This window comes from Peromyscus maniculatus, chromosome 4, assembly GCF_049852395.1.
Source record: "Peromyscus maniculatus bairdii isolate BWxNUB_F1_BW_parent chromosome 4, HU_Pman_BW_mat_3.1, whole genome shotgun sequence".
In the NCBI taxonomy this organism is placed as follows: domain Eukaryota; kingdom Metazoa; phylum Chordata; class Mammalia; order Rodentia; family Cricetidae; genus Peromyscus; species Peromyscus maniculatus.
In genome coordinates this window covers 91,847,864-91,875,338 of record NC_134855.1, presented here as the reverse complement: position 1 = coordinate 91,875,338, position 27,475 = coordinate 91,847,864, and the positions used below count along the sequence as shown (strand labels likewise).

At 39.8% G+C, this 27,475-nt stretch overlaps 1 long non-coding RNA gene across 1 annotated transcript in view; it reads right to left on the bottom strand.

Annotated features, from left to right (window-relative positions):
• Nucleotides 1-3,813: 3,813 nt before the first annotated feature.
• Nucleotides 3,814-27,475, bottom strand: part of LOC121828779 (uncharacterized) — a 38,791-nt gene continuing 15,129 nt past the window's right edge. The window contains exon 3 of the long non-coding RNA XR_013050645.1: nucleotides 3,814-5,647. This is a non-coding gene — a long non-coding RNA (uncharacterized LOC121828779). The remainder of the gene's footprint in view (nucleotides 5,648-27,475) is intronic.

The following is a 27,475-nucleotide window of genomic DNA, read 5'->3' as shown; positions in this document are numbered from 1 at the left end:
GAGAGAGAGGGAATGTCCTAAATGGGTCAATAGCAGCAGCTAACTGAATACTCATTAAGCATGCTTATGTGCTGGCCCTTGAAGAAGCTCACGATAACTACCTCCATCATATGTAAATAAAGACAACAGAGCAAGAAATTGTTCAGTATCCAACAGAGGCTAAATGGTAACATCAAGACTTGAGCCCAGTCCAGCAACTCCAAGATCCATTCTTAATCTCCATTTTCCATACCTCCCTTAGCTCAAAGTTAGGGGATGACTGACTTACCTACACAAACAAAGAAAGGAAAGAGCAAAATTGAGAATCCACAATACTAACAGGGAAGTAACTAAGAAATAAAAATCCATCAAACTTAATAGGCTCGATCCTGACAGTTTGGGAGCTGAAGACACACAGGGTTCATATCTGGAAGGCTGTTTGGAATAACAGTTTCATTCCTTGTTAGTCCCTTGTTTACTCAAATTTCAGTTTCTTTGTCTCCATGCTGAGATAACACACACTTCACACCTTAATGGCAAAGATTTTTAAACATTATCATGAAAACACTGTGTAAACAGTGGAGTTTTCTTTAAATATATTTCTCTCTCCCTTTGTTTTTCTCCCCTGTAACAGACAGTATGTTTCCAAATAAAGACTCAGGGAACAGATGTAAATAAAGGGCATTCCAGGGACCTGGGGAGATTCTTGCCAGCAGCCTTCAGTCTAGAAGTTATTCTTCTCTGGCCTGAGGCCTGGGAGGCTTATGAGACCATCCTATCCCAGCAGCACAGAGAAAATGGTTTTGCCAAAGGCATTTGTCAAGGATTTTTCTACTAGAGAAAAGGTGTGCCTTTAACCTCCAGCATTTTATGAAGCTGATGAAATACAATAAGAACAGAAATGATTAAAACAAAAAAAATAGAAGGCTCTATATTGTGAAAACTTGACTTTCAAAAATCCTCTGGAATTTGTATATGATTTTTTATTGAATGAACTGAAGAATGCAGGCTCAGCATGGGACCTAGAATAGAGTCAGTCCAAATCTGGCCACATGGATAAGTGACAGGTGGCAGGAGGAGATCCCAAGCCCCAATAAAGAGCCACCTCTTCCCACATCAATGGAGTTTTACTCAAGAAATCATTTGGAGGTATTTCCAAGTCAGACAATATATCTTTCAGGAGAGTCAAGCTGGTGTGTGTTTTGAGGCCCCTTCCTGTGTTGTAGGTACTGAAAAGGAAGTAACAACAGGCGAGGCAAGCTTGCTGTTTCCATGGAGCTTACATTCTATGCCCAATCATATCAGGGTAATGAGTATAAATGATCTGGTAATGACAGATCAAGTGCTAACTGCCAAAAGGGGTGCTCAGTAGAGCTTGTTAACTGGATGGATTATCTCAAAAGATCACCTCTGTGCAATAAGGAAGGCACGTTGCTATGTTGACTGGTAAATATTATTCATTTAAATTCATCCAATAATTCACTCAGCAATGTTTATGCATCTATTCCATGCCAGCTACTACACCATTAAGATAAAAATACATATTCCCAATGCTCAATAACCCTTTCAGTGATGTTTCAGCTTCCATTGATTCTGTCTTGTCTTCTACCAATTGCTTCACTTTCAGGGTCACTCTGAATGTATCTTCTACCCTGAGAGCCATAAAAGGCTCTCCACCAAAAGGCTTGCAAAGCCTTGATGGCTCAGCTTCTAACCTAGAAGCAGGTGGCTCTCCACTGGAGTTTCCCATCATCCTTAGCACCTCATGCTAAGCAATTAATGGCCATGGAAGGTCACCAGCAGGCAGTGTGATGGTCAATTCAGTCCTGAGCAGGAACACACATGTCCTGTCATCTGTGGCTGTGTGATTCAGTCACAGAACTTTCTAGAAGTCTAAAAATCTGACTCTGTAATGAAGAATGAGAAATCATCATAAAAGGAAAATCCTAGCAGCTGCAATGTCTGCACAGTAGGCTTGCCTTCTGGATGTGTGCAAGCAGACGGCTCCTTGTGCTGGCTCTGAGTCCATAACCATGCATAGATGCAAATAAACAATGGAGGAAACTTTAGCCCTCTTATCAATATTGAAGACATGTAAAGGAAATACATTTGGCTGGTTCTATATTAAAATTTCATCCCTGAATCTGGAGTTACTTTGAGAAAAGCCTGATTTTTTTGGCAAGGTATAGAACTCCCTTCCAGATGTCTGTTAATTCTCTTTTACTATTTTTAAGTGTAGAGAGTTGTTGACAAAGTATTTAATTTGTGACCTCAAATAGTACCAGAGAAGATTGAATTTGTAAGCTTTATGGGTTTAGAAAGTAGAAAACAGCTGAAATAAGATGTCAAAGTGGGGAGGAAGAAACACAAAATGGAAGTAATAATCATTCCCCCAGATGCTGGGTAGAAAGCAAATAGACAAACACAACAAAGAATGAGAAAGAGCATGTGTTCCTTGTGAAAACTTCTCAGCCTTTTCATTCCCAAAGAGATGGCTTACTAGAGAAAAAACTATGCATGGTAAATAAGTTTTCATGCAATTATTTGGTGGATATTGTTATATATGAAGACCACAAGTATCTCTCATATTTTCTTCTTCTAACAACAACAGGAAGAAGAGATCTAGACAATGTTTGGATTTCAGCATGAAAAGAGGCTTTCTAGAATATAGTAGATCCATAAATCTAAGACATTAATGAGCAATCACCATTTCAGACAATGTTCTAGAGAAAGAAAAAAAAGATACAATAAACCCAAGTCAAGTTAACAGGATGAAGCTAGAGAAGCACATCTGTGTTCTGTGTGGTTTCATTCCAGACCAGAGATGCTAGTGTCCCTGACACATCCCGCCCTCCCACCCACATGTATGCCTTCCTTTCACAAGTTAATGTAATCATCTTACAACACAGTGATATACCAACTTGTATCTTGATCTCAATGTAAGTTGTGAAGCCTAAGAGTTATCAAACTGAATTCTCTAGATATGCTTTGGTTTAGTTTTTCACTAGTCCTTTGATTTAAATCACAGAAACATTTAAAATAGATTTATATCACCCTAGGCAGCAGATGATACGAATGACTTATCTAATGTAATTTTATGTTCTATAGTATTTAATACAAACTGGTAAATCTATGGAATCATTTATTTTGCTTGGACTACTAAGAAGACAAAATATGACTTGAGCTGTTATTTACCATGAACCCTGATTCAATACTCTAGTGAGAAGGAACCTCAGCTCTATTTTGTATACTTGGTAAAGGGTGAGTTTCTAGATAGAGGGCAAACACAGGAGAGTCAAGGGTCTTGCACACAATAAGTCCTCTAGTCCAGTTCAAATCTATGAATCAGGCTGTAAATAATAGTGGGTGGGAAACCTCAGCTGTAAATAGCTGGTTCTGAAAAGGAAAAAACCACAACTGAATATTTTCATTAAAAATGAAGCCTGGTGTTGCAGCCTTGGAAGAGGGCAGGAGGACCAAAAACTCAAGGTCAACCTGGGCAACCGTCTCCAACTTGTGGATGATATTTTTGATAAGATGATATCTTATTGACCTTCACTAGCATATTTATAAAGTATACAACAAAACACCAAAAATTGAAATCAATGCTTTATTGAATGTTTTCAAGTTCCCTTACTAATGAATATCTTACCTTTATTCCAAATGGGTAAAAAAGACTTCTCTATGCTTTGACCTCACTCTCATCTTTAAAAGCAGAAGTTATCTTTGCCTTTACAACTAATGAGGCAAGGGGAGGTGTTCTAAAATACTCTTGCCATGGATCAGTTATATTCTTTTTGTGGCTTGTCACAACATATTCTTTTTTTTTTTTTTACAGAAAAGGAATGACATGTGTGAGGCCAAAGGAAAAAGTCAGGAAGGTACAAACCACCAATTCACCCTTTAAAGATAAACTCTAGACAAAGTGCCAGCCCAGAAGAAACAATGATTTTCTGTTTCCCTATTACAAATCATTTTCTTTTGTCTATTGCAGAATAACTATCTTTTGGAATAAGAAAAGCATGCACCCTTTTTATTGAAATCAGGAGACAGAACCTGCCTATACAGCAAGGAACTTGGTATGATTATTTAACAAACATCATCCTTGGACAAGGACCTGAAATACACGTGTATTGATTTCCAGGGGGGAAATGGTTCATAGTTGAATTGTAATGGTTGGTAGAAAAAAAGTGTCTATTTTGAAAATATCCTGAAGAGTCTACATTCATTCTGCAAACTCTGATGATGTGAAATAAAAATAACTGCAAGAAGGTGTGAGAGGAGAAGCCATCCAGCTTCCTTAACCACGTTCTCCTCCTTGTTACCTTTTCCTGAATTGGTTGCTGTTTTTCTATCCTAGAAAAGAGTGAACAGCAGTAGAAAAAAACAAAGGGAGTTAGGGTCAGAGTCATTTACTGTAAGATTTTAAGGGAAAAAATCAACCCAAAGTGTCTCAGGCTCTCACTGACAGCACAGGAAAATCATCTGGGAAGAAATAACACTTCCTGGTGATTTTCATTGTCTTCTATGAGGAATCAATGCAGTTGTCCCTTGGTGGCTTCTGTCTCTGTGCATGTTCCATGAATTCCCTGAATTCCCCACTATCACACTAAAGGGTTTGTGGTGCATTTGATAAGGTACTAGTCAATTCTGAATCACTTAGTAGATCCTTTCAGAACTCTCTGTCTGTCTCTCTGTCTCTCTGTGTCTCTGTCTCTGTCTCTCTGTCTCTCTGTCTCTCTGCCTCTCTCTCTCTGGAATGTTTTACTCCACCAATGGACACTATTTGCCAGACCTCTGTGATCCTCCCTTTCCTTGTTGCTAATAGTTATTCATGAACTCATTAAACATACAGGAAGAAGACATGCTGAAATTCAAACATACAGAAAGAAGAGGTGCTAAAATTTAAATTGACGTGGTTTCCTTCCTTACAGTGTGGTTGGAGGGGTTGGGGGAAAATAAGGCTAAAGAGCAAATGAAATCTTTGTTTTGGGTATGTGAGGGTTTAGTTCATCTGTGCTGTTAACCTTTTGCCTCTGAAAAATAGGGATTGTGCTAGATGGGTACACGATAACCAGCCAGTAGTCTATTTTTTATTAAAGTACATTCTGTATTTTCAAAGCATCTTGTTTTAAATTCTACAAGCTTCTGAAAATAGACCAAGATGAAACACTGTTAGTAGGTCATTTACTTTTCCTCTTTTTTTCTCTCTGTACCTCCTGAGCTGTTGGTTGGGTAGAATTAGCATCTCGTTCTTGCTCCTTCAGTCCTCGGTCCTGCCCAGCCCTATTTTGAGTGATTCTCTTGTTGCCTTTTGATTTAGTTGCAGAGAGACTTGTCTGCAGTCTGTCAGGATGTGCCTCTGCAGGATGAGAACCAGAGAGAAATTCTGAAAGTGCAGTGTGAGATCAGGACAGATGGCCGGGAAGCGTTTTCACTCTTATTTCTTCTAGGAAATTCTGTGCATCTGGAGCAAAACCTTCTTGTCAGATCTTTTGCCATGTTGTTCAAAACTTTCAAGAAATAATAATAAACAGCAGAGAGACACTCCATTTTCTGTCCAGAGTGGCACCCTTTGACTGCTGTAGATTGCAGAGAGAAGCGTAGGGTTCAGGTGGTCCCCCTCCTTTGCAGTCAGCCAGCTCACTAGCATACTGTCCACTTCTGGCTAAGGAAGAAAATCAGGAAAACACATTTCTAAATATAAAGTTTGCATCAGCTCTCCAGCCTGCGCCTTCTCACTCTTGACTGCAGAACTTGCTCTACACAGACTTCATGTGACAAGAGTGTAAGGGCCATGTCTCCCTTCTACCCCACTGGGTAGCCTTTCAAGAACCACTCTGGCCCTCCCCGTTCTCACAACTCCACTTCAAGAGGAGGGAATAGTCTCATTTCTCAATGGTAGCATTCAGCTAGCATTTGGATCCCTAAGGAAATGAATAAATCATCACATTCTCTTTGAAATTGAAAGCTGGGGACACACAGACCAGATAAAACTTGGAGACCTCATTGGGCCCCTCAGTTAAGATCCTGAGTGATGGGTTAGGAAAGGATCTTATATGGAAGTATTGTTATCCTATCTGTGACCTTGAAAGGACACAGCATCCTGATTTCCACTAGCCAGAAGCCCAGATACAGGGACTCTCAAAAAAGGAACAAGAATATATGGAATTAATACTATTTAAATCATGGCAATAGGAGCTGATTTTGTTGAACACTTGACCAGTAACATGTATTGTATTAAGTAGTTTTATGCATATTATCCTGTTTAATCATAGCATCTACCCTATGACTTCATTTTTCATTTATTTGCCACAAGAAATAAATACAGCAAGTCAGAAGTACGTGATGCATACGTAGTGCTTGTAGCATGCACAAACTAACAACTTTCTGTGTGTTCCTTCTGTCCTGTCCTATGCTTTCAAATTCTGTATCTCTTTTGTTCTGGCCTCCCAACAGACTACAGGTACTTCTGCACCCAACAAATTCCCTGAGGTTAAAAGCATCCACTCATGTCTCCAAGAGAATAAGATTATCCTCTGCAGGGGATGATGGAGTACGGATCATCTCCTGTGTATCCTCTCTGCAGCACTATGGACAGCCACAGCACAGAAGGAAACCAAGGCACATTAACTCTATGAGTAGGAAGAACTCAGGACACCTAAGTGGGAATAAAAGCTGAGTAAACCCAAGCATATTCTACTTGAAGTGTTCAACCACTGAGCTCAGATCCCCAAATCATGCAATTTCTGGTTTTGCTCTCTCCATAATGAAACAGAATGGGATGGAGGTATTCACTCCTCGCTTCCTTCCTCACTCACAGCAGCCCTATCTCACACAGTTCACCTTTTAGAGTATATAAAATACAGCCCATAAGAAAGCAAGCCCATTATTTTATTATCATATTTTTATAGTAGACAAATTTTATAGTAGACAGAATACAAAATGCAAAAGTAATTAAAAACATACAATTTAGAGGCTAGAAAGATGGCTCAGTGTTAAGAGCCTTGGCTATTCTTCCAGAGAAACCAGGTTTGATTATCAGTGCCCATGTGGCAGCTTAAGACCATCTATAACTCCAGTTCCAGGGAATCCAGTACTTTCTTCTGGTCTCTATCGGCACCAGGCACATGCATGGCACACAGACATACATTCAGGAAAAAGCATCCAAACATATAAAATAATAAAAATAAATTTAAAAGTTTAATATACAATATATTGAATCTGTTTCTCTCAACTATCCAATAGCCCTTTCTTTCTCTTTGAGTTGCTTAGACCAGTTGAAACAAAAGGGATTTGTTGGCCTGCTTTCTCAATCAACAAGATATGGCAGAATTTCTCTCACATGCTTGTTGCCCAATTCAGTCATTCAAGATATATCATATCTTCTAGAAAAGAATGGCTCCCTTTGAACATGCCCCCAGCACAGCTTCAAGTAGATGTCACCCTTCAAGCCCATCCTGGCTGAGTCATCAGGGCATCTGAATGACCCTAAGGACTTGGCTATTCTACTCAGAATCCCTTGTCCTTTGGTCATACCCCAACCACAACATGGAGAGTAGATGCATTTGAAGGGTCAAATTTAAGGACTACCTCATGCTCTCTCCATGTGATAGAGACATGCAGAATCAAGTGCGTGAGCCAAATGACCAGTGTTCCCTTCCCAGACACAGAACCTGTGGTTTAGGATTCATCATTAGCACTAACCATACAACTGGTTTTGGACCATTAGCCTTATCTAGTTACAGATGAAGATTCATAATGACATCCTGTATGTAAGCTATAAATGCAACTAAAATTAAAATAAAGTTAATATGTCTTCTTTAAATGGCAATACTTTAGTTTGGGTATTCCACCAAACACTAAGCCAACTTGGGAAACAGTTTATCATTTGTTGATCAGTGGTCATATTCCTTGGTATGAGAAAAGAAACTGATGTTTGCTTGAGCATTTGTTGCTATATTCTAGTGCTGTAACAAGCCCTACCCAGGGCACTCTGCATTGAGATGCCAGTTAATTTCAGAGTAGTCCTTTGGGATTCATTAAATCCATTTGCAGACTGCCATGCCTCAAAGAAGTGAGTTAATTCACCCAAATGCCCATAGGGAGGAAGAAGAGCCAAGTCCAAATGTAGATCTGTCTGAGGCAGAAAGCCCTCTCTTTCTTCACTATACTAAAATGGTAAGAAGTTTGTAAGGGCTGCTCTGCTTTGACCCAGTGGTGGTGTATGTAATCAGTGATTCATACTTGTTCCCCACTGTCCATAGGACCAGATTCATTATGTATAAGGGATCTAAAGACCATGGATGCTCTAGTTCCTTATGTAAATGATGGAATGTTTTCATGTAACCTATATACAACCACTCATGTGCTTCAAGTCACTCCTAGATTACTTGAAATACGGAATATATTAGGAATGTTATACAAATGGTTATTTATACTATGTTGTTTAGAGTAATGACAAGAAAAAATATCTGCACATGTTCAATGCAGATGTCATTGTTTCCCAAATATTTTTATTAGAGATTTGTATAAATCCTCAATTTAGAACCAACTATACACATTCTTCGATACTCCCCCCCCCTTTTTTTTTACCAGATAAGTGAACACTGAAGATTGGTAGTTTGAGATATGTAAGACAGATGTCCTTAGAGTCCCTGAATGCTGAATAGCAAAGGGAAAAATAATTTAGGACTGATCTAGTTTAAAACTAGTCCAAAGCAACCATTTGGAGTCCCTTTATTTAGTGCTTTGTCTCTCTGGATGAAACGTGGTGATTTCATAGTCTTCTGCTGCCTTGCTCTTGGGATCTTCTTCTAGGTGTCTTCTGAATATAAAAATGCATGTGGTATGGGTGGTTTGCCATGAAACATAGCAATTTTATGGCACATGGGGTCAGGAGCCTCACAGATTATGAACCTTTAACTCCCTGCTCTGTAAGACAGTGTAATTTGTTCACTACTTACACTTGCCTTCTTGGTCTGCTGGTGTGCTACTTACACACTGTCTCTTATTTCTGCTGAGGCTTACCAGAGCTCAGAAGTTCCTTTTGATACCAAGAAGCTTCAACTCCACCCTGCCAAAGCACAAGGTATGACCTGACACTGTCCACACCTTCCTCAGCCTCCAGTTTCAACTGGTGACTGTTTATGATAAAGGTATCTGGGCTAAAGAGCTTATTTTCTCTGCCCTGTTTAAGCTACTTCGGTGTCATGGCCCATGTGGCTTTGTTCTTGAGCTGACTGGGATGATGAAGAATGAAGAAATGACAGACACAAGTAATGTAAACCTGGGGCTGTGAATTCAGATGGAGATGTACCAGCAACAGCCCATAAACTCAGCGCATTGTTATACACAATACACAGCCCTAACTAGGATGAGATGGGTCAGCTAATCTCAGTAGGTAGGGGAGCTCTTAAGGAGAGTGATCTCAGGCTTCTCTCTAGGAGAGTGATCTCAGGCTTCAGTCTTCCAAGATGAAAAATCTGCTGGTACCTTCTTCACATACTGCTTTTAGATAAAGATCAACTGTTTGTCAATGTCTGTACTCAGACCAGGAGAAGGAAGGCTTTGCCATTCTCATGGGTCTGAGGCACTGGCATCCTTGACATGGCCATGCTTATGTCAACACTATACATTCACTCAGGACTCAGCCTCTCCCTACACTTAGGAGAGAGTTGTCTAATTCAAATACTTAAATATATTTCATGAATGAAATACAAAAATACAAGATGTATTAATATCCAGAATTTTTAAATGTTTCTTGCTTCTCAAAATACAATTTCAATTTTTAAAGTAACCAAATGTCCCTGAATAGTTCTGAACTTCGATGACCATCCTTATTACTCTAATCCCCAAATAAAACAGTGCAAGCTGTGTGGCAGGCCCGGAAGGCCACCTAAGTCTTCCCAGCAGCTTTGGTCCCACTGTCACCTGTGTAAATGTCTGTTTCCACTAATCTCTTAGGATTAGTTCACCATGGCATTGCTCAAAACCAGCGGCTGTCTCTCCAGCACACAGGCGCTTTGCTCCATTCACCCAAAGCACCACTCACCCAAGTGTGTTCTGAATGCCAGGTATTATTAAAGTTTGAGGAATTTATTCACTGCCTGAACAAATATTTTTGAAGCTTTGGGGATTTCCCAGCAAACAAAAGAAATGAAATCTCTGCCTAAGCCCCAGGGGAACCACTTGGGACAAGGACAATAAATAAAATGCTGTGCACTGTGTCTGGTAACAAGCAAGCACAGAGAAAAGCAGAGAAGAGGGGCACAGAGGGCTCAAGGGAGGGTGGTAATTGCTTAAATAGAGGAGCCAAAATGACTCCACTGGGAAGCCTTCCCTCTAAGTTGTGAAGGAGATGCTGGAGTGGCAGAAGGAGCCATGGCCCTGTCTGGAGGGCAGGAAACACAGACAGAGGGAGGAGCCAATGCTCAGTCTTATGAGTTGGGTGACTATAGTGGGAATGAATGAAGAGAAAGCTGAACAGAAACAGACTGGGCAAGGGAAGTAGGCTGTGCAAGCCAGTAGCCCAGCAGGACAGTGTTAGCTCTTGCTTGGAGTGAATTGGAAAGACATTTCGTGCTCTTGAGCAAAGAGAAGAGAGAGATTCTAATTTGTGTTGCTGAGGGATTGTTTGGCTCTTCAGTTGAGAAGAGACTAAAGGAATCAAAGGTAGAAGACAGATTCGGAAACTGTTGCAGTCACCTGAGCCAGAGTTGGTGGCTGAAACAGTGTTCTGGTTATGGCAGTAGTAAGAAATCATTGGGTTGTGACTGATATTGAATGTCACCAGCAGGACTTGCAGATGAATTAAATGTGGATATAAAAGAATAAGAGGCTGTAAGGGATACAACTACAGGAATTTAGATGTCATCTATCTGGAAGATGAAGGAATGGAACAAATAGGAGACAGATCAAGAAAGGATACTCTATCAACAGCCAAGCACAGCAATTCTCCTTTGCTGTGTTCCTCTAAATCCCAGCCTCTCCTTCTCACTGGACTCCTAGCTCTCTGTATTCCTTTCTCTCTGCCATCATCTCCCTAGGGCTACTAAAACTGGGACCCCATGCTTTTATCGATGGTGTCTTGGCTATGGGGGAAAAAAACACGTCATGAGAAAAATTGATTGTAAGAAGTTCCAGAGTCTTATTTCAGACCTCTGAGTAAGCCAAAACAATGAGTTCTTTCTCTAGCCAAACATCTGTGGAGAAGAAAAGGAAAGGGGGAAGAAGAGAATGCAAAGGAGATGCTATCAGAAAGAACCCAAGAAGAGTAATGAATCACTGTAGCCTGTGGAAGTTGCGGTTCTGGTCCCCAGTAACATCTGGGCAGTACTAAGGAACTGCTGACTTCTTCCCAGAAGAGGCCCTGATATGGTTCAGCCTGTGGGAGAACTATTCTGCTCTCAGACAGATGTGGGACCATGTTCTTTCCTAATTATGCTCCTCCTTCCTACCCACAGTTAACCATTGAGTTTTTATTTCCAAAAGAAAGATAAATGCCCCCTTCCCCCAGCAACACATGAGCCCAGGGTATTTCTTTGTGCCTCATTGTGATTGCTTTCTTTCTTTACGCTGTGCTCCAAAGGACACAGTTACCTTTACACTACCTGCTGGCATGTCATCTGCATGTGGACTGCAGTGGGGGTTGATGCTGTGGCACCTGCTTTTTTTGTGACCAGGCCTAAAACAATGGGGCTGCCAGCTCTAAAACAAGAATTGGACAGAGAACCAGTGAAGTTACCAACAGCCCAAAGACTCACTTCTGATGGTCTAGTTTTGTTTAGATTTTCTATTGAGGGTTTCTAGCAAATATAAATGCAGGCAGACTTGTAAAAACTGAATGAATGAATGAATGAATGAATGAATACATACATACATACATACATACATACATACATACATACATACATACAAACAAACCTCTCAAAAACTCATAACCCAACTTTAGTAATTGCCAATTCAGGCTGATTAGGATTCATCATTATTCCAACCCACTTCTCTCCCTCAAGTATCATTTTGAAGAAAATCACAGACAATGTATCATTTCATCTGCATATTTTTCATAGCATACCTATAGTTTAAATACAAAAACTGGCTCTTTACACACAAACCCAGCATCATTACATTTTAAAAATAAGCAACAACCTATTAATGTGAAATAATCAATGAGAGCACTAATTTTCAGCTGCTTTATTGAACAGCCTACTTTTCTTTTCATAATGTATTTGTTAGACTATGGATCCAAATAAATCCACATACCATAATTGAGTGGCAAGATTTTCAAGTGTTAATCTAGGCGCTGTCTGTCTTCCTCTCCCCTCTCCTTTCCTCCCACTCTTTGTAGTTTGCTTGTTGAAGGAATTAGGATTAACACACTTTAGTGTTCCCCCCAGCTGAGATGATGCTTGCTGACTGCCCATGGTACACTTTACTATGTGTTTCCTGTAACTGCCAAGGGACTCTGGGGGTTTGTTTGGAAATTAGTTCATGTTAGCACCAACCCCTCAGAACTACTGCATTTCTGTCAAGAAGCAGAAAGTTTGCAAGATACTTTTAAGCATTTCATAGCTTTATTTCAGAAGGGCAAGCCACCTTAAATCAAATGTTAGGTTAAAATTATTATTTAAAAACCCCCAAAATGGATGATACCTTTTGGCATAAGTTATAATCACACAGAGAACAAAAATTGTTCTCTACCTGGTCTCAGGGCCGAACTTTTTATGTGGTATAATTCACCACCTCCTCTGGGAAGTAATTGGCATTGCTGTTAGAATGCTTGAACACACTTCTGATGGATCTAAATGAGATTAAGGACTTCTGGGAAGCCAGGGTTACCCACCCAGCTGGCTGGCCAGCCTAATAGCCTTTAAGCAGACAGTATTTTTTCTTGTAGCCAGTTTAACAAAGATTAACATTCACTTTTCCCACTGGATCCCCACAGAGAATCCCGAAGTGGTGCACATAAAGGTCTCACCCCCGTGGTTAGTTTGCAATAAAGCTTTGAGCCAGACTTAGAATCTATCTGTCTACCAAGTTGTTTCAAGAATATTTAGGGAGAAATGCTGCAGTTTTCGTTACTGCCTCACGAGGCTGACAATGCCATCAAACAGTATTGCACTTATGGATAAGAGGCCTCAAAAACTAGAAAATTGATTTCTTTGAGATCTCTGAGCACTTTCATTTGACGAATAAAGAGAAATTTTTTCTTTAGTGTAATTCGAGTTTATCAGCTATCAGGGAGTGAAAACAAATATTTTTTATTTTATAATTTAATTTAATTTTACATATCAGCCATAGATTCCCCTGTCCTCCCTCCTCCCGCCCCCCCTTCCCCCAGCCCACCCCCCATTCCTATCTCCTTCAGGGCAAGGACTCCCCTGGGGATTCAGCTCAGCATGGTAGATTCAATTGAGGCAGGGCCAGGCCCCTCCTCCCTTCACCCAGGCTGAACAAAGTGTCCCTGTAACACCCTAACTGTTGTGGTAGAACTCTTATCCAATGACTGATGGAAGCAGATGCAGAGAAAACAAATCTTGTTTCCGATTCTATAAGCACATCTTGAAGGAACAATACCACTTGATGAATAGTTTATCTTGGATACCAAAGCATCATGGGTAATCTGCTGTGGGATGTTCTGTATGGCAAATGTGTTGCTCTGATTGGTCAATAAATAAAACACTGATTGGCCAGTGGCTAGACAGGAAGTATAGGCGGGACTAACAGAGAGGAGAAAAGAAAGAACAGGAAGGCAGAAGGAGTCACTGCCACCCACCGCCAGGACAAGCAGCATGTGAAGATGCCGGTAAGCCAGGAGCCACATAGCGGGGTATAGATTTGTGGAAATGGATTAATTTAAGCTATAAGAACAGTTAGCAAGAGGCCTGCCACGGCCATACAGTTTGTAAGCAATATAAGTCTCTGTTTTTACTTGGTTGGGTCTGAGCAGCTGTGGGACTGGCGGGTGACAAAGATTGGTCCTGACTGTGGGCAAGGCAGGAAAACTCTAGCTACAGTAATCTATGGACATTAATGAATCTGATAAATATAGGTTGAGTTGGTAAAAGGTGAACTGTCCTTTCACTTTAAAATAAACACATTTAACTCAATGGAAAGTAAAAGACAAATGCTTTGGAAAATTTCATTCTTGAGGACAAACAAAGTTAAATGAGGAGGCTGGAGAGATGGCACAGTAGACCAAGTGCTTGTGGCAAAAGAAGGAAGATCTGAGTTCTGATTCCCTGCACCCATGGAGAAGCTGGGTGTGACACTGTGCCTGTGCGAAGGGGTTCTGTAGAGATAGGTGGATCCACAGGGCTCTGCCTGGCTCGACAGCCTAACATAAACAGGGAGCTCTAAGTTGAGAAATAGACCTTATCTCAAACATTAAAATAGAAAGTAGTAGAGGAAGACATCAGTGTCAACCTCTGACCTCTACAGATACACACATGGGCAAGTTCATCCACATACATATGCATGCATACACAAAAACTATATGCATACACAAAGAACATTAAATGAAAATGTAGTAATAAAGGGAGAGACTGTAAATACAAAAATGTGCCTTAAAAATTATTTTAACCTATGTAAATATGTGGTATTTTTATATATCATATATGATTTTATAACAAATATAACACATTTGATATAAAAATATAGATATTTTGACACTATCTATAAACTTTCTTGTTTCCCAGGGAACGTATATGAACTTGCACTGTGTGTTCTTCAGCAGAGTTGAGTCCCCACTTCTCTGACTATTTCGGATGCTGGAGTACGCCTTCCAGCTCTGTGTGGCTCTTTCCAGCCCTGAATAAAGAAGTTTGAGCACCTCGTCCTGCAGGATTTATGTAGATGTACAAAACAGCAGGCCCATTCTAGAGAGCCAGCCCTGGCAATTTACACTGCCCCATCTACTTTCATTAGCTGTGAATCACTACCAAGAGAGAACAGGACTCTCACATTAAGGAAATGGACTCTGGAGGTGGTGGGAATAATGACTCTTTCATAGGATTTTTAGAAGGATTAAAAATTACATAAAGTATTCAGTGCAAAGTTCAGTGGATTTCCAAGATATTTTAAATGTTTAACATATTAAATTATAAATAAATGAATTTAATTTTTATCTAAAGTATGAAATTAATCTTTATAATTTTCTTCTCTTTTCTGAAGCTCCCTGGGGGCTCTTGGCAAATCTTGTCCATAAACAAAGGCTGATGCGATCAGAGTGCTGTGTGTGTGGGGTGCTTTACAGTCTACAGAAACTCTAGCATCCATTACTGCACTCAGCCCTCAGCTGTCCCACCATGCACAGGGCTCTGTGGGACAGAAAGATATGCCCCAGGAACCTGGTAAAGAAGAATGTGATGCTGTCACTACATTCCTAAGGGATTGTCACATCACAGTCAACACCTTTCCCAGGCCCCCACAGCAAACATGCTGTTCAGCACATGATACAAAAACTCTTGGTTTCACAGTGTGGCTCAGGCTTTCAAAACTTACCTCTGCAAGGGAGTATGAGTGCAGGTTCCAAAGCACTTCTCACGTTGGTCCCTAACAAGGGGTCAGCACTGGTGTTAATCTCCTTCCTGGGTTTAATCATGCTCTTTCTGAGGCCTGGCATGTGTGTTCAGCATGGAACTGACAGCCCTCTGGCAAGGGCTTTGGTTTCCCCTCACAGAGCAGATGTCTGTAGAGAGCCACACAGTCATGCTGTAATTATTCTACAGCAGCTATGGCAAGAAACTGTACCACCGTGCCGAGAAGGAGGCACAGCCTCCCAAGCCTCTTCTTTAGAGAAGTCTAAAATGGCCACTTGACATGGACTTTAAAGAACTGATTATATAACAACACTGTCTTCTCTGTAGTCATTGTTCTGTGGGTTTTGAAGGAAAGGAGGTGAGTGAGGAAGTCATGGTGTGTAGGGTGGGAGTGGCAGATGGGAGAAGAGAAGCATCCTATGGCCAGCAGTAAGCAGATGTTTCGTAGAGAAAGCTCACCTCTAGTGAAAGGCAGCAAATGGGGGCTTGATTTGTGGTTTCACGTCACTTGCTGAAAGGAATGCTGTACCAAGGAAAACCATAGTTACTTATATGCAGCTACCACAAGAGCAACTTCTGCCAGATCATGATGCTGGAGGCTGAAAAGCTTTGGAAGAAAACTGGAAGCCAAAGATGCAGGGAGACCCCAAAACTGAAGGAAATCTTCTACTTACTATAGGATTTGGCTATTTTAGGAAAATGGGATTGTGGGAAATTTTAGTTCTATAGGCTTTTAGGAGATCTCACCAACATAGTACATTTGCCCCAGGAAAGCTCTCTTACCTTGAAAACTGACCCAAGCTGAGGACACTTACCCAGTGAGACAAATATCTTTGGCATCACCCCTCCAGGTGCACTCCTTGACCTTGTCACCTTGCTCTAAGCTGTGGAATGCCAACCTTTGCTCACTGCATCATCTCAGCTTCCTTCCCCTCCAAATTTGGGCTTCATTCAAGTAGCAGGAGAATCTTGGACGAGACGGGCAAGAGAGATGAAGATAGAAGAGTCATAGTGATGTCAGAGACTGCTCTCAACATCAGGAAGGATTGCCAGTGGTAACTTCCCTCTAGGACAGGGGAAGCCTCTACTATGTGCAGTTCTTCAACAGCTCTATTTTAGGGTTCTGGTAACTTCTCTTTTCCAACCTCTTCAAACTTAGGGATGATGAAGCCCATCCCCAACCATTGCCAGTCCTGAGGTCCTTTACTCTTCTTCCTTGAGTCCCTTAAATTTAACCTATATCCTTTCAAGTGGCTTCGTCCTTACATTCTTGTGAGTGCCTCTTCTCTTTCCTCTTAGTACCTTAACTGACATCCTTAGCTTATTTAAAGTTGTGCACATATGCATAGACCATAGATCAGCAAACTCACAGCCAGTGATGAGCAAGGAGGAAGCACAGCAGCTTTTTTTTCTTTACAGGAAACAGATTGCAGGAGAGTTTGATAATAAAGGCTAAAAAGAATCCTAAGGCTTTATCCTGGTCTCTCATTACATTTCGTCTCTGGATCCAAAAAGGACTCCTTTATGCATTTTAGAGTCGAGTTAAAAAAGACAAAACAAAAAAACAAAGGTAAAAACAAAACAAACAAAAAACCTCTTACATAATCATCATTTTGTTGCCCTGAAAGGACTGGTTGTGTTCTGAAGAGACCCTTTTCCTTTTCCATACAAAAGACCACCTAGACTCTCCTGTTGTCTTGGCCAGAACTGAAGGGGAAACAACAGAGATAAAGAAGGCTAAAACCATCACGAGAAAAGGTGACTTTTTACAGAGTGTGTTGTGCATCAGGAATTCACACAATGACTCTAGCCAGAAGGATGTTTCTTTTAAGACTACTGTGTCAGTCTAGAAAGAAAGGCTAAAAGAAACCATGATCCAAAGGCAGGAGAACGATATAGACTCCTGCAGACAAAAGTACAGGAGTCTCTCTAGATCAGGACAGAACAGCTGCCCAGGGGTCTTTACTGGATAATTGCTGGGGTCCATGTAGGATATTGTCAGCAGCAGGTCAGTCAGATATGGCTGTGTCCCCACAGAAGGAGCAGTCTCTACGAACAAGAGAAAAAGAGTAAATCTCATTATAGATCATCCTGGGAAGACCAGGTAAGCAAAGGAGTGGGACTCCGCAATGCCCCTTGATTTGGGCCCACTTTTGTCTTTATTTCTAAGCAGAAAAAAAATAGGGCAGAGTAAGAAATATCTGCCAGAAACCATGCAAGCACTACATCTGAATTGGCACATCATACATAAGGGCATTAATATTGGCTTTGAAAGGTTTGTTTATAATACACCCAGAACACAGCCCTGAAGACAAAAAAAAAAAACTCTTTAGATGAAGTCCTTACAAAAGGTAAAATATCATGTTGCTTCTAAAGTTAATATACATGAACATGTACAAATTCCAACTGTTCTTCAAGTATGATATCTCCATTTTATTTAAGTTATCATTGAAGAATAATTGACTGTAATGGTCAGAGCCCTGTGTTTCCATCTGGAAAGAAAGACATCAATATAATCTGTCTTCAGCTATCACACATTTTAGCTTCAGGACATCGAGAAACCAATCCCAAACCTACTAGGAAACTGCTTCCCTGATGGCTAGATTTCCTAATGCTGGAAAACGTTTTATATGCTGCTTTGGGAGAAAACACATCAATGCTCTCATCCAACACCGGACCCTGCATTCTGCAACACTGACCTCTCAGGCAAGATATATCCACTAGTGCCATAGCGGCACACCTGTTATGTGGTAGTAACCACTTTCTGGTTGGAAATGAGGCATGCTACAGGAGCAAATTTTAAGAAACTACAGTCCATGGTTTATGGGTTCTAGGCCCTGGAGTAAACTTTATATTGTTATTTTGCTAAATGGTCATGCTGTCAAATACCTTCTATATATTTATGTATATATTAATTATATATTCATTTGTATATCCATTGACCTGGATGACTCTCAACTTTGTTCAGAGAAGCCTCTTTTTGCAGTGGGCAGCCGTCAGAAGAAAAATAGGGCTGAAATTGAGCCTGAATGGTCAGCCCTGCAGTGGGGTATCAATATTAATTAACCCACATTCCATCACACTAAGGCTAAAAGGAACATCATGGATGAGGAAGCAGTAAGAGCTGGACAACAAGGAGTACTGTGAACAGCTGTAGTTACCCATACGAGTTAGCATTAAGATCAAACTTGCCAAAATCCCAGCACAGATGAAAAAAGATGCTCTCTTGGCCCTACCCTTTACTGAGGAGCTATTGGCAGTTGACAGTTACTAAATGAGGGAGAATCTTATGTATGTTAAAACAAAACAAAACAAAAAAACCACTGAGTACCATGTATATAAATTTACTCACAATACCATTACCTGTGTTCCTATAGTTTCCTCCCCAGACTCTGAAGGAAAAGTCAAGAAGCATATTTATCTGAACTCCGATGCCTAACATAGTACCTAACATACTGGCTGGTGTTTTAGTGAAGATTAAATAGAAACAAAAACTCCCTGAAAAATTAAAAATTAAACTGTGACCTCCAGCTGTAATTATTTGTTCAATGGGTTGAAAGTAGAAATGTTTGTTTAAAATTACTCTATTAAAACATGAGTGGTAAGTCTCTTAAAAAAAATAAGAGCATGGAGAAGGGGAACACTTGTGATGATTATCTTTGCTAACTTGACACAAGTTAGAATCACCTTATATGAAAGTCTCAATGAGGGATTGTCTATGTTGGGTTAACCTGTGTGCATGTCTGTTGGGAGATTGTCTTAATTAAGTTAATTGATGGTAGAAGACCCAGCCCACTGTAAGTGGTACCATTTCCTAATCAAGGTGTCTTAAGCTGAATGGAGAAATGAAGCTGAGCACAAACAAGCAGACAGCATACATGCATTCACTTCTCTCTCCTCTTAACTGTGCATATGACGTAGCCAGCTGCTTCAGATCCCTGCTGTCTCGGCTTCCCCTCCATAATAGACTGTAACCTAGAATTGCAAACTGAATATACTCTTTTTTCTCCACATTGTCTTTTATCAGGGTATTCTGTCATAGAAACAGAAGTGAAATTGGGGTGGTCTCACAAGCGCAGTGAATCACGGAGGTTCACTGGAGATCTGATGATTGGATTTTAAATTATCTCTCCCCTTGAAATCCAAATTCATTCTCAGAAAAACTGTCAAATATTTTTATTCTAATAATAGTATTATTGTTTTAAAAATCAAAAGAAATCACCAAATTCCAACCTGCTTAATATTTCCACAGTGGAAATAAATGATAATACTAGTTTGACTTAGACTTTCCATCTGGTGATTCAGCATGCAGAGAGAGAGAGAGAGAGGGAGCAGCTGAGCCCTGTCAATGAGAAACCAATTTGGGTTAGAAGGATATGAAAATGAAACTAGTGTAGTGTATCAGAACATGGTAGCATGCTTTTAAATCTTAGCCTGGGTGATTTATCGGAAAGCAGGAAGTGACTCCTTGGAAAGGGGAAGTAAGAAAGAGCCTCAGGAGGAGGCAATGGTGCCGAAAGACAGAAGGAACAATCATGAAACCAAGTGATTCCTGCCCTCTGTTTTTGCACCCGTGCTTTATTACATTTAAAAGGAAAGCATGGAGGCTAGATTTATTTTATATTTTTTTCCTTGAGCACATTAAAAACACCAGGAAAGAATGAAGGTAAAATATAAATGAGAAGGCATAGCTCTGAGTAGAAGAAAAACTATATGTGATGAGGAGCAAAGGAAAGCCACAAATACAAGAACTTAAAAAGGGGGAAGAGAAAGATGAAAAATGCCCAGAGAGAATCCATGGCTCTGTGTGAAGTAATTTTTATCCCTCGGATTATAAAAACAAATATATACTCACAATTTTTTCTTCTACTAATTTGGCCTCATCTCACTTATTATTCTATGTAGGTCCTGCTGTACCATTCAGTATTTTAAGAGTGTCTTTAAACAAGAGCTTCAAAATCCATATATCTTGACATTTGGAGCAACTGGATTAGTCCTGTTTTCCAGAGCAAATAACCATCAATTCTACGTGGTGAGACAGCTCGTTCAAAAAACGAATGTGTTCCAAATCCTTAGAGTCCAAGCCATCCTCAGATTTCAGGAATGTGAAGGGGCTGGTTTGCAGGCAGGCATCATGGTATAACCCTGGAAAGAATCCCTCTACAGTCTACAGAGTAAGTGTGAGAAGAGTTGAGGCTTATGAGCACCAGAGGCTGGCCACATAGCCTGATCTCAGTATGTGGATTCCGAAAGAAGATGTGCTCTAACAGAAAGATCTGTGCTTGAGGTTTTTGATCACTGAATCTCGAAAAGCTTGAACTTGCTTAATTTGTGGAAAGAGTGAGGTTTTAATTTCTTCTTATCTTTATTCCCTAATGCCTTTGAGATACAAAAATCTCATTATAAATAATCATTAACCCCATAAAGATGCTCCAACACAGAGTGATGAGAACTTTCCCTTAGTGGAAATCTGGTTCACAATGCTTCCCGTTCCTGTGTTTACTGTGAAGTGCATCGTTTCTGGCATCATGGCCTTACCTTCCTGTCAAGAAAATGTCCACAGACTTGGACTTCGTGACACTGGGATAACACGGCACAAGCAATGAGGGCATCTCTCTAGCATCCTCCACGATTGAGCCTTTTATCTTTCCAGTTCTTCACCGTGGACACAGCGTAGGCAGAGTCTTACACCTCTAGCTGTCTGGCGGGAGTACGATTGTAAAAATAAATTCATGATGGTAATTTCCTCAAAGGAGAGGGTCAAAACTGTGCCAAGTAATTAAATTTTAAAAGTGATTTTTAGGACAGGAAATCAGGGGGTGGGGAGAGTTTATAGGTAATTCCGGGAAGGCTAAAGATGGATGGAGGCTGGGGTCCTGCACCACTGCAGACTTCGTAGGGTCAGCTCCTGCAAAGGAACATGTGTGAGCCCGCCATAGAACAATGTCATACTTGCAGGCCTCCGACCGTCAGCCCTCCGTACTGGTTAATATCATCAAGGGAATCCTTGCTTGACAGAATGTAATTTAGGATCTATTAAATATGATTACTTGGCCTTGAAAATGATGGATACTGGACAGAATTATAGAACCACTTTACAAAAGAAAAGTCTCTTTTACATCCTTTCTTTGGAGCTTAAAATGAAGCCTGAGGAAATCCCTCCAAGGGGTTGTGGCATTTATAGGTTAGGTTTATGAAAAAGAGAATTGATATTCATATTAAAACTGTAAAAATTGAGCAAGGTGAAGAGAGTGAACACGCAGACAGTTGTGACGTGTGTGTGAAGGGTGACTGGCATGTTGCCCACCTGATTTACTTGCTTTAATTATATTAGTAACATGAAAGTTGACACAATCTGAAACAAGCTCCTTGGGCTTTTTATTCAAAGTGAATCCCCTGGTGACTACTTTATATGGTATCCTCTATTTCCAATTACTTAAGTGTTTATAACTGGAATACCTCAGAGTTCATTGCTAGGTTTGCTGTGGAGATGGCCTGTGTTTTAATTTTTATTTAATTACATTTGTTCCTGGTTATATAAATAAAATATGGTCATTGTAAAAATTATTAAACATAAAAAAATTGCAAAGAAGATACTAAAAAGCATTGATAATCCTTCTTACAGATTGATATTAACTTTTTGCTGTAGATGTTCTAAGTTTTATACATACACACAAACACATAAACATGCATACACACAAGCATGCACATAAATGTAATTTAATTTTTTAATAATTTACTTTTATTTTATGTGCATTGGTATTTGACCTGCATGTATGTCTGTATGAAGGAGTGAGATCCATTGGAATTTATGTTATAGACAATTGTGATCTGCCATGTGAGTGCTGAGAATTGAACTCAAGTCCTCTGGAAGAGCAGCCAATGTTCTTAAACACTAAGCAATCACTCCGGCCCTAATTTTTTTTATTTTAAAATAGTTACTGGCTCTTACTTATCTAATAAATACCATTTGGAGTTGCAGTAGATGATTTTTCCAACTTCAAGATTTCTTAGGGTTTTGTCTTTGGATGATACTCAAATAACTTGATCTGTCAAAAGGTGTTTTTGAGAAACAGAAATCAGGCCTGTGACATTTGTTTTGCCTGTCAGCTCATTCATCCCTTGGAATTAGAAGCATCATAGCATCATGATTATGTTGTCTCCTTATATATTGCTATGCACATGTATGCACTGTACCCTGTTATACACAGCTCCATACTCAGTGTTACAAAAGACATAGAATCTCCTACTGTGTTAACAAACACAGAAACTAACAGTGTGCAAATTGATAAAATACAATGGAAAATATACAGTATTAGAAGTATGTTTCTGTAACCCAGGACGACCAGAGAACCACCTGCGTTGGAAGAGTTTGGGAAGTTTAGGGCTATATTTTACTCTGACTCTTACATTGTAATTATCTTGTCCTTCAAATAAAATCTGGACCCATGCAACATCAGATGTTCTTATTATAGCACTAAAGACATCTTCAGAGTCCAGTTAGTCATCACCCCTCTAGAAAGTCTGCATTCTATATTTTTGACAAAATTATTAATATTATTCCATAACTATTCCTGAGTGGGTTGATAGCGATTCACTCTTGACCAATAAATATTATGGTTAGTTATTAAATTCCTTCATTAATATGCCAATGAACTAGTAGTATCAAAAGCCCAATTCTCAGGAAAGCCTATCTTATGGACTCTATCCACCGGTGTCCTGGGTAGTTTTTTATACATCTGTTTGGTTAGACACATGACACTCTAATTTCATTGTATAATTCTACTACATTTTTCTTTCCAGCTGAATGATAACTGCAGTCCAATTTTAAGAAAAAAAATATGATTGCTCATGTTGGCCATTTTTTCAGTCAATATAGCTAAATGAAATTTATGAAATAGCAATAAGAACTTTTAGGAAAATGTCAGAAATGATCTATTATGCAGAATTCTTAATGACATCCACTTTGCTTATTCTTTGCTAGTAGATACTATAGATCATTTTCAACTTTTAAAAATATATTTGAATCCCATGCTGTGCTGTGGGATGGTCTGTATGTCAAATCTGTTGCTCTGATTGGTCAATAAATAAAACACTGATTGGCCAGTGGCCAGGCAGGAAGTAGGTGGGACAAGGAGAGAGGAGAATTCTGGGAAGTGGAAGGCTGAGGCAGAGAGACACTGCCAGCTGCTGCCATGACCAGCAGCATGTGAAGACGCTGGTAAGCCACCAGCCATGTGGCAAGGTATAGATTTATAGAAATGGATTAATTTAAGCTATAAGAACAGTTAGCAAGAAGCCTGCCATGGCCATACAGTTTGTAAGCAATATAAGTCTCTGTGTTTACTTGGTTGGGTCTGAGAGGCTATTGGACTGGTGGGTGACAAAGATTTGTCCTGAGTGTGGGCAAGGCAGGAAAACTCTAGCTACAAATGGCACCCAACGTGTTGGCAAGAGTTTCCACCTAAAACCTGAGTAAAAAGATTCTAAAAAGGAGCTAAAAACAGTTCCTAGTTGTCTCTTTCAAGTTAGGGGCAGCCTGCATGTTTGAGCTACTATGGCGGGTTCCTGGTGTGCGCACTCCACCTGCAGTATGTCAGGAATGAGGCCTCTGCAAGTGGCACATTAAGCTGCATGGTGGATTTAGCCTTTGCTAGTACAAAACAAAAAGAGGTTTCTGGGCTACACGCTGCTTTGATAAGAAGCATAGACCCACTATTTCTGAGAATTGATGGCTCCCAAAGCTGGCGGAAAATGTACCACCGCCATGTTGGGAAGCTGAAGTGGGCGGAGTCAACAGGCTTAAAAGGCTGCAGTTTAAAGCAATAGGCTCAAGGTAATATAAAAAATAAGCCATGTAAAGATGGCTACCACACAGAGAATCTGGATTATGTTCTCTTTGATATTCGTAACTGAAGAAAAACATTTGATTGCAAAAGCTGTTGAGTTATGCCAAAATGTGTATTTTAAAGGTACCTTGACTTCAAAATTTGGATGTAAGGATATGTTGCTTTGGAAAAAAGGCTCTGCTTTTGTTTCTACAGAAAGCCAGAGGCTATGGATTTGTTCCAGATTAAGATACATCAGGTTTGACCAGCCAAGACCCCCTGAAAGGTCTCTGATGACACCATGGCCCAGATGATCCAACATCCAGAACATTTTCAAGGCAACTGGCTCAGACGATACAGCCTCATGGACTACTCCATGATCCTTAAATTTTCTTTGTGCCCCCATAAGATACAGCGCCCCCCTCCAGCAGGAAGTAGTAAGAGAAGCTACGCCCAAATTCCCAAATATACCAAGCTGGTTTTGGAGATGTGTAAAAGTTAAAATCTTCCTTTTTGAAAAACAAAAATAGGGGAAGTGCTGTGGGATGGTCTGTATGTCAAATCTGTTGCTCTGATTGGTCAATAAATAAAACACTGATTGGCCAGTGGCCAGGCAGGAAGTAGGTGGGACAAGGAGAGAGGAGAATTCTGGGAAGCGGAAGGCTGAGGCAGAAAGACACTGCCAGCTGCCGCCATGACCAGCAGCATGTGAAGACACCAGTAAGCTACCAGCCATGTGACAAGGTATAGATTTATAGAAATGGATTAATTTAAGCTATAAGAACAGTTAGCAAGAAGCCTGCCATGGCCATACAGTTTGTAAGCAATATAAGTCTCTGTGTTTACTTGGTTGAGTCTGAGAGGCTATTGGACTGGTGGGTGACAAAGATTTGTCCTGAGTGTGGGCAAGGCAGGAAAACTCTAGCAGAAAAATGCTGGAGAAATGGCTATGGAGCTGAGAGCACATGCTACTCTTGCAAAAGACCTGAGTTTGGTTCTCAGCACTTACATCAGGTGTCTCACAATTGCTGTAAATCCAACTTCAGGGATCCAGTGTTCTATTCTGATCTCTGCAGGCATCTACACTCATGTGTACACATGCACACACACACACACACATACACACACACACACACACACACAATTTTAGGTATAAGTAAAAATAAAACAAAATCTCAATACACACACACATCTATATATATACATATATATATATATATATATATATATATATATATATCAGATGAATTATAGCTATTCTTAGATGGTTCCCCTATGTAATTTTACTTCAGTTTATAAGGCTTTATCCTCCACCTTCTCCACATCACTAGTTTCTTATCCCTTTGCTGTGTTGGTATATTCTCTGCTTCCTACTTTTGTCCAGGGAAGGTCGGAGATTATTTTCTCTTTAGCAAAAAGAATTCTTGTGAACAGTCATTTCACATACAGTCAAAACTCAGTCACAAAGCTGAGTTCTGCAAGACTTTCTAAGTCTAGGATTATATTTGTAAAATGGCAGGGTAAAAACAGCAGATCGCAGTGGTATGAGTGTCATCATATTATGTCAGAGAATGGAAAACATGATTAAAATCAACCTGAATTGAACTAAAGAATTTTAATTGAGGTGAAATTCAAGTAATTGAGTTAAGAATTATAATTTACAAGGTTTGACAGTATGTGTTGACATGAAAGTTTCTAATATATATATTTATTACTGAAAATTCCAAGGGCTTGTGACATCTAACACATGTACTCACTTTGGGGGGAATCTGAAGCATCTGTGCAGTCATGTATGCCACACTTGTCATGCTTCAGTGTGGGATCCCTCCCACAGCCATCTGTCCCCTGCAGAAGCATGTAGATGCAATAACTAAGGGTAGTGATTCTTCTGTGAGTACATAGGAAAACACATTCGCCTATCAATGAATCAGCCATTTTCCAACTTCTGAGGGTAGAATTTATCTGTGTGCATTTTAGGAACAATGTAAGCACAGGATCAGTACAAAATCTGTCGATTAGCTTCAAAAACAGTGAAGAAGTGGCTCTGTCCCCACACCTGGGGTGAGGCACTGTATCTATATTCTCATGATTAATGCTCAGCTTATGAGAGCTGTCTAGTATTTTACCAACAATATCATTTTAACCAGGGCTAAAAAATTAACTAAAATGACTGGAAATTTCATTTCTTCCCTAGAAAATCTATTAATATCATGGTGTTTCATAAGTAATAAAAATTTTCATTTCTGAAGAATTACTGATGCCAGTGATGATTGTCACCTAGTTATAGCCTCTTTCATAACATCTGTGAATGCTGAGTCTCACCTCAGTAGCCTAAGATTTCCAGATGTTTTTCTGATGTTCAGTGGATTCATATAAAATCTCTTATCTAATCATAGAAACAACTAACTCTTGTTGTGCAAATCATACATATGATCCCAGACACATACTCATAGCATCTTAACTAATCTTCACTACAACTCTAAGAAGTAGGTACTGTTAATAGTCCATTTAATAGGTGAGATATAAAGTTGTTAAGTAACAGCCTGAGGTGAAGCAATCAGTAAACACTGGAGTGTAGATTAAAAGCCAGATGGTCTGAGAAATGGCTGCCATTCAACAAGGCAGGAAAGCCTAGCATTATAAAATAAATGGGAAATGAAAGCCTTTCCATCTGCTATGCATGGACTATAAGGGAATTTTTCCTTAAAGATATTTTAGGAAGCAGGGGATGCATAAAAATTATATCTATATTAAATTTGGGCCCCTTAGGCACTGACCATTATTACTACAATTTGATTTGGAAGCTATCTTTTATAGCTTAGTTTAAAACTACTAAACCCAGACACTTACATAATAGAAATGCTGACATGACCTTGATTTCAGAGGTGCAAAGGGTGTAATTGAATTTAAGAACAATGTATCTCATCCATTAAGTCATTAAATAGATCATAATAATCTGACACATTGGGTAAGTACTACATGAAAGTGGTTAACAATGGTATGCAAATAAAATCAGTTTGCACCATTAGCTACTGTGTTCTAGGTTGAGTTTGCCAAATATAACATTGAATTACAATACAGTCATTTAGGAAATGTTGTGAAAATATATTTAAATTGTTTCTGAAC